Raw genomic sequence first — 8,479 nt, 5'->3', positions numbered from 1 at the left:
TAGTGTGCTAACTTTGCCACATAATTTCTCTTCCAGGATCCTACTTTAGGTACTTTTTTCATATTTGGGTTCACTTGTTCTGTAACAAAATTCTCACTTTTAGCTGTCAGTTTTACATTATGACAAAGTAATACAACAAACACAACTATGTAAAGCTAGAGAAGTAAGAGAGACTAATATGGCTTTTTTCAGATAAAATTATTGAAGTGACAGGGTTGCAGATTTAAGGTGGGAAAATTATATTCTTCTACTTCATGATCATCATAGCATCTGTTAAACCACATAGTTGTAAATGACACAGTGTAACTGCAAACTAAACGTTCTTACCAAGTTTAACACCATCACAAGGATATAGCATTCAGTTTAGTTCTATTCTATATGTCTAGAGCACATCTGCATTAGTTGTGAAAGCATTACATTTTGTTCATATACTCTTGAACTGCTTCATTCCTACGCCTATTGGACAGGTATTAATGACAATAAACCAATTCTGTGCTTCAGCCTCTGAGACAGACTGGAAGAAAACAGAATGAGAAATGCTTTTAATAAGTTTGGACATAAAAAGTAGGGGATAGAAAGAATCTATGTCTGATAAAATCCATTTCATTGTTTTTATCCCCAATAGGAAAGATATGATCACAAGGTTGAGCATGAGGGTGTTATGATATGGTAGGAGGTTTAAGGGAAGAAGAGAATTTCTTTTGAAAAATGAAAAAGTGCATATTTCGCATTAGGGGTGAATTAAAGGATTACCAAGCAAACCTGAGCTTCTAACTTTGATTTTAACCCTGAAACAGAACAGGAGGAAAAGAAATTTGTCATTGTAAAATCCATTACATTGATCTAATAATTCCAAGTACCATGTGGAAGGAAGCCTGACCATTCCATGAGGCAGGTGATGAGTACAATGCTTCTTGGTTAATATCATCCCTTCTGTAATTCTCACTGTTTTCCTCTCATCCGTCCTTCAGAGTTACTTAAAGCTTGCTAGAATACCCTGCAATGTTTAGTTGTGAGTTAGATATTTGAAACATGAGATGATGAGAAAGAAAATGAAATTTAGGTTTGTCATGAAAGACAAGAACACAGATCCAGGAGTGTATAAATCAGTACAAGCATCAAAGAAAACTTGGAGCGGGAATTAGAAAAGAGTGTGGTAGAGAGATAAGTAGCTCTGACCTGTGAGAGGAAGATATTAGAAATTTCAGATGATGGCACATTATGGTTTTGACAACAGCTTACTGAAGCAACGGTAAAATACATTTCAGAAGAAGAATTAAAATAATTAAAACTACACGAAAGGGGATTGAACAGTGTGTCCTGGGTATACATACCTTCAGAGCATTAGGAGTCCAATGGATGACATAGAAGTAGGTGAATATCAGTAAAGATTATAAGAAGAGAGAATATTGGAAGTGGCCCTGTGGCTCCAGGGGTAGGGTGGTAGCCTTGATTTGAAGAGCTTAGGGACAGGTGTCCATGCCTAGAATCCAAGCCCCAAGACTGCCACAAGCAACAACAACAAAAGAGTATGTTTTTTTATTAATATATCAAGTTTTGTGCTAATAAAGCACTGTGACACTGTGATATGAGCTAAATGAGAGCTCTCAGGCTAGCAATAAATAAGTAAACACATGGACAAATATTTTAGTTCGTGAAAATTGCTATAATTTAAAAGCAAGGTAATACAGTAGAGAATGACTAGAGTAGAGGACAAGAATACTTTAATATATATTCCTTTTTTAAGTGTTCTTTATTAAGGAGGGAACATTTGAGCTAAGGCATTAAGGATGCTAATGAAGACAAGAAAACAACTGCATACCCTATAAACCAAGATAAAGGATGAGATTAGGAGAGAGGATAGATGATGGGGGGAGTGGCACGGATTGACAGTGTATTCATAAACACTTTGTACAACTACTTAAAACAACATTGTTTTAAAAGTAATGATCAAGATGCTTTTGTTTTACTACAAGAGTACTAATAGGAGGCAAAAATAATTACTAGATTATTTCCTCACAGAACAGTACTGGGTAAGGATCTCACTGAGCACCAAAGCCTTCTTTCTGAAACCTCTTAATGGCAGTATAAGTTGCAAGGGAGATTTGTGAGTAGGCTAGTTCCGAGTTGAAGCAGAGAAAGTGCCTTAGCATAGGTCTTCCATAGGTGAGGTTCATATGGCCATCTGATGACTGGAACTGCAGATACTCTGAGGGGGATGGGGGGGGATCCTTGATCACAAATACATCTCCAAATGACTTCAATGTACTGTCCAGGCACGAAGTCTAACCTGGTGAAGGCCGCTTCTCCCCAAGTGACCTAACAGATCCAACTAGGCTGTGACTAAAGAGTATACAGAGAACTCTGGCCACAGAAGAAATCCTCAAGATGAATTTATTGTTCAGTTAAGATAGAATCATAGGACAAATATGATGGGTTAACTACAAGACATAAGAATGTGAAAGGAGGGCCGAGTGAGGTGGTTCACACCTGTAATCCTAGCTACTTAGGAAGCTGAGATCTGAAATCAAGGTTCAAACCAACCAGGGCATAAAAGGACCTGAGACTCTTAACTCCAATTAACCTCCAGGAAATCGGAAGTGGGGCTAGGCTCAAGGGTAGGATGGTAGCCTTGAGCTGAAGAGCTCAGAGATAACACCTAGGCCAAGGGGTCCGGTGATAGCCTTGAGCTGAAGAGCTCAGGGACTGCACAGAGGCAGAGTTCAATCCCCGTGACCCACAAAAAAAAGATACCTAAAGATAAGGAAAGAAAGAAAGAAAGAAAGAAAGAAAGAAAGAAAGAAAGAAAGAAGAAAGAAAGAGAGAGAGAGAGAAAGAAAGAAAGAAAGAAAGAAAGAAAGAAAGAAAGAAAGAAAGAAAGAAAGAAAGGAAAGAAAGAAAAAAGAAAAGAATGTGAAAGGAGAAAGCAGACCCATTTTTTAAGATAAGATAAACAAATAACAAGAGACAAAGAAACAAAGCTCAGAGTTCTACCCTGGAGCACTCAGTATGGACAGAGTGTATGGAAGGGTATGTTCTAACAAATCACTATGTCCAAGTAGCTTAAGGAAAGTTTCACACTCACATTTGTAATCGGAATGGCATTCCATGGCCATTCTGGACCCAATACTCTTCCATCTTGCAGCTACTCTTTTCTCTAGGTGACATTCACAATATTTTCATTCAGCCAGGAGACAGGAAAGGAGATGGCTCATTTTTATGGTCCAGGCATGGAAGTGGCGATTGTCACATCCACATATATTTCTTGGGCAACATTCAGGAGTGTGCTCTCACTTACCTGCAAAGGACTGTGATAAATGTAGCCTAGCTTGAGGGCTGAAGAATGAAACCAGGGTTGGTGAACACATACTGGTCTCTGGAACTGTAACCGGTTACAAGGGAAGGCATCATTTTGGTGCTCTTTCCATTGAGTAACTTTCCTTTTACTAGTTGAAACACCTAGCTACAATTTTAGATTTATTTGTTTCATTTCTCAGCAGGGGAAATATTCCTATAAAAGAAGGCATATTCATATATTCCAAGTGCTTCACCATCCACCAAGTTATTCTAATAATTTTTCTCAAGAGGATTTAGGAAACGGCCAGATAACAGAGAAGCAGAATGAGTTTTGACTATATCTGGGAATTTGAATGCTGACAGGGACATCTCAATGCCATGAGTTTTTCATTATTCTATTAAATTTTGTGATAATGACATAACACAAATTCTAGCAACGTATTTTGCCCAGTTCTGTGATTTTCAGATAGGAGATCCAGTAAGTGAAAAGAGAAAAGGAAAAGAAGGCCATTTCATCCTCCAAACTCACTTTTTGCCAGTGGCATGTAGGAAACTAACAAATGCATTCCCTGATTAACTTCCCACCCTAATTCTCAATCTTTCTCCCTTTTCTAGCTTTCTCCCTGGACATCCATCCACTGGGTGTTTAGCTCCACATCACAGATAGTTGTGTGTAATTTTACCCATGGCTTTCTCTACACAGAACATATCTTAATTTTTTTAAGGTTAATTTTATTGTCAGGGTGATGTACAAAGGAGTTAAAGTTACATATATAAGGTAGGGAGTGCATTTCTTTTCCGACATTGTTATCGTTACCCCTCCCATGTTTTTCTCCTACTTTCCCTTCCTCCCAACTCCTCCCTTCCCACCAAGTTGTCACGTTCATATTGTCTCATGAGTATTGCAGTTACATTGGTTCACTCTTTGTCCTTTGTCTTGCCATTTTGTTGTTCCTCTTTCCTTCCCTATTTCAAATAAACATAGAAAATATACCAAGTCCCAAAATCACATACAGTGATAACAAAGGATAAATCATATGAGAAAAAGGAAAGAAAAAAATATATAACTTCACATATTACATTGAAAACAACAACCACAAAGAAAAAAAAACTCTTGTTTCCATATCCTGGAGTTCATTTCACTTACCCTCATCCTATATGGACATATCTTTTGAGCTATCATGATCCTCTGTTAGGTGAATCCTGATGGGTACTTGAGGGAAACCATGGAGCTTATGTTTCTTTGTTTCCTGCTTACTTCACTTAATTTGATATTTTCTAAGTCTTTCAGTTTCCTTACAAATGGGGTGACGCCATTCCTTCTAATGGCGGCATAGATGTCCATTTGTGTATATATGTACATATATGTATATATACATACATATATATATATATATCACATTTTCTTGATCCATTCATCTACTGAGGGGCATCTGGGTTGGTTCCATATCTTAACTATAGTAAACAATGCTGCAATAAACATGGTTGTGCTGGCAGCTTCAGAATGGGCTTGTTTGTGGACATTAGGGTAAATGCCCAGAAGTGGGATTGCTGGGTCATAGGGAGTGCTATGTTTAGCCATTTGAGGAACCTCCATACTGCATTCCAGAGTCATCCCCTTAATTTGTGAGTTGGGCAGCTTTTTGTTTCTTTTCCACTGCCTTCAAGGAGCTTTGGGATTCAAAGAATAAAGTAGGGTGAGCAAGCCAGAGGGTAAAATATTCACACATATTTTATCTTTAACTTAGGTTAGGATCATTTGCATTTTCACCAGCCCCCAGCACATGGGCATGTGATAACATGTAATGTTTCAAAATATTGATCTCTCTTTTTGGCTGTGGATCCCTGAGTCTTCCTCTAGCATTTATTTTCCAATATGAAAGTAAATGGGGAGGACTACTACCTATCTGGCAACCCACAAAGAGGAAAAGGAGGCAATGCCTGATATATGGGTCCTAGTTTTTCATGAACTCTGTCAGGCTGTTTTAGTTTTGATTGAATTAAACAGAACGATTCTTTATGGCCACAAAAAGAAACATTTTTGGAAAATTTTAGGTTTTTTTTTTTTTTTGTAATTTGTCAGATTTTTTTTTCTTGTGTTGTAACAGGAACAGAGTCTTCTATCCTTTCCTTGAAATGTGCATTCTTACTTAGGACATGTACTGAATCACCAGGCTTGTTTTCTAGTACAGGGGATATGAAGATGATTATAGGCCATTCATAACTGAATATTTGAAAGACAAATGAGAGGAATAAAGGCCAGAGTCTGTCATGATGAAGCGCAAAGTATGAAGAGAAAATGTCAAAGTGCTAGGGTAGGCACTGAGACCTGTGCAATGAACTCTGCCTGGTAGATGGAGTGGAGCCATCTGAGCTGGGCACTGAAAGATGAATAGTAAAACCAGAAACAGCCATGTGTGATGAGGGAAGAATGTGTGTAATATTTCATATGAAGTGAATAAAATATTCAGGGAGGGAATCTAAAACCTAATCGTCTAACAACCTCACTCAACAAAGTGCATTTTCCTTCAGCACAGAACAGCAGTTGTGGGTGTTAGGTTACAGCCCAGGAACCTGAGAGCTGGATGAGCAATCGCAGATAACAGTAACTCGGAGATTTGCAGCCTCTCTCTGATTCTTCAGAATGAGCATCATGAGCTATGGCTTTTAAAAGCCCACAGAGTGATCCTGGAATCTGGTTACAAATGGTAGGCTCACCCATTCTCAGGGATGGATGATCACAGTGGCTTAATTTCCCCTGGCAAATTTGTAACAGTAAAACAGAATGTGATTAAAAGAAGCTGTCCTCAGATTGTCTAAAATATACTCATGGATCAGTGACTATTGGCCATGCCCAGACACAAATATTTAAATAAAGATTAAAGCTCCACGATTTATTCTTTTGGATAACATTATTCCCTCAGGCAGTGCGCTTGGGGGCATTTGAATGGCTGCAAGTCGGTCCCGGCTGGGAGCTGGGCTGAGACATCGCGGTAACATGAGGCGCCTGTATTTAAGAGATTATGGCATCTGAAACCCACAATGTTAAAAAATGAAATTTTTGTAATATTGAGGATCATTCTATTGATCGTCCTAGAAAAAAAGAGCTCCAGTTTCACTAATAAGAACATGAAGGAGGTTAAGAAATCTCCAAAACAGTTGACTGCTTGCATAAATAGAACAGTAGGACAAGTTGTGAAAAGCTCAGATAAACTTCTTAAGGTGATCTATCACAGAAAGAAAGTTTATCATCCCTTCCCAAATCCTTGCTACAGAAAAAGACAGTCCCCTAAAAGTGGGGGAGTGTGACATGGCAAATAAAGAAAATGAACTGGCTTGTGCAAGCCACGTGCCTGAAAAGTTACACCATGATAGTCAAACATAGTTGGTTAACTCCAGTGAAGCTGTTTCTTCACAAACAGCCCATCATCAAAATGAAGTGTGTGTGTTTTTTTTTTTCCCAGAGGTTTCTCAGGATCATGAAACAATGGCTCAAGTTTTATTCAGCAGGAATTTGAGGTTGAATGTACCTTTAACATTCTGAAGAAAGAGAAGTATAAGTGACCTTGTAAAATATTTGGTGAGGATAGAAGATCTTGGAGTTGTGGTAGATTGCCTTCCTGTGCTTACCAATAGTTTGCAGGAAGAAAAACAGTATACCTCACTTGGCTGTTGTGTAGACTTGTTGTCTCTAATAAAGTCATTAGATGAAAGCAAATTTGAAGAGTATGTAATAGTTGCCCTAAACTGGCTTCAAGCAGTAATAAAAAGGTGGTGGTCCGAACTATCATCCAAAATAGAAGTTATAAATGATGGAAATATTAATATTTTAAAACAACAATTAAGTGGTTCCAGGATATACTGGTAATATAGCTAAGGACGTAGATGCTTATTTATTACAGTTGCATTGAGAGATTTTATCTACTGAGGTGCATCTGGTTATTCTGAACATGGTTGGACTATATGATTTCCCCAAACAGATCTCTTCTGGGAACTGGGAACTGGGGGAGGGTGGGAATCAAAACCATTTTTCTTTTAAAAAGACACATAATGAAACCACTAATGAAAATCTTAGCAATCTACTTCACATTGAAGTGGAAAAAAATCTAAAAGAAGCAGCTCCAACTTTAGTGAGGTGAAAGTGCACTGTGAAGATTGTTCACCCGCTACTTTGGGATGCTTGGTTATTTGGTAATATTGTTTAAGAACTACAGGTCTTACTGCAATCCTACGAAGGAATATCGTCTATACTATATGAGAAGATAAGACGGGACTTACTATTAGAATTACAAAGACCAATCATCAATTTTTGTGTTTTATAAGAAACACTTTAATGGATGCAGCTATTTTCTTACGTTGAAAAGACTGAAAGTTTGAAACATCATAGTAAGTAATCAATATTAAAAAATTTTTGTCCATGCTGATATTATGTATATAAAATGCCTTAATTATTAATAAGCCAATGGGATATGATGCCAATATCTTTTTAAATTAAAACCAATCATGCTTCTGGCATGATGAAAATCATGGAATTAAATCAGGGTTTACATTTATGGAGAGTGTTCTGTGAAATATATTCCATGCAATTTTCAAACTTGAGAGTGTATTTTAGTATTTCTATTTTTTTCCCAGAATTTTCCTATCATGTATGTATTTATCTATATAATAAAAAAGGTGAATGTATATCTATGAATGTTTAACTGGAATGTCCAGAGCTGACTAATTTATATTCACTTTTTTGTACATACATGTCTAATATTTTTCATTTATGTATCCTTTAAACTGCTGCTATTTGAGTAAATTCACTAAATATTTCTAAAAAATATGTATTTCAGCATGGACAATGGTGATTAAAATATTTTCAGGTAAGTTATGATATTCCTAATGAAGGAATGGATAACGAAGAAGGAATATTCTTGAGGAATGGACTTCCTATCATTCTCAATTAAAATGAGGATTTTTTTTTCTCTCATTAGTTTTAACACTGAATAAAAAATTAGCTAAAATTTCCCCAAGAGATTCTTACCATATGGAAGAGTTGGGGCAGAGGGAATAGTCACAGTAGTATAGATAAAGATGTTCCAAATATGAAGGTCTCTGGAACATTCCATCTTTATGTTGTCTCAGAACATGATGAGTGGAGGAGTACAAGGTGATAGGATGATAAATTTAGAACCAATAA

General features: G+C 37.1%; 1 pseudogene; it reads left to right on the top strand.

Moving 5' to 3' along the window:
• Nucleotides 1–6,320: 6,320 nt before the first annotated feature.
• Nucleotides 6,321–7,208, top strand: LOC150049125 (KATNB1-like protein 1 pseudogene; annotated as a pseudogene).
• The last annotated feature ends 1,271 nt before the right edge of the window (nucleotides 7,209–8,479 follow it).

The sequence above is a fragment of the Megascapheus bottae genome, chromosome 20 (assembly GCF_031878675.1).
Source record: "Megascapheus bottae isolate mThoBot1 chromosome 20, mThoBot2.hap1, whole genome shotgun sequence".
In the NCBI taxonomy this organism is placed as follows: Eukaryota; Metazoa; Chordata; class Mammalia; order Rodentia; family Geomyidae; genus Megascapheus; species Megascapheus bottae.
The sequence above is the reverse complement of the archived record's forward strand: the minus strand, read 5'-3'. Positions and strand labels throughout refer to the sequence as shown.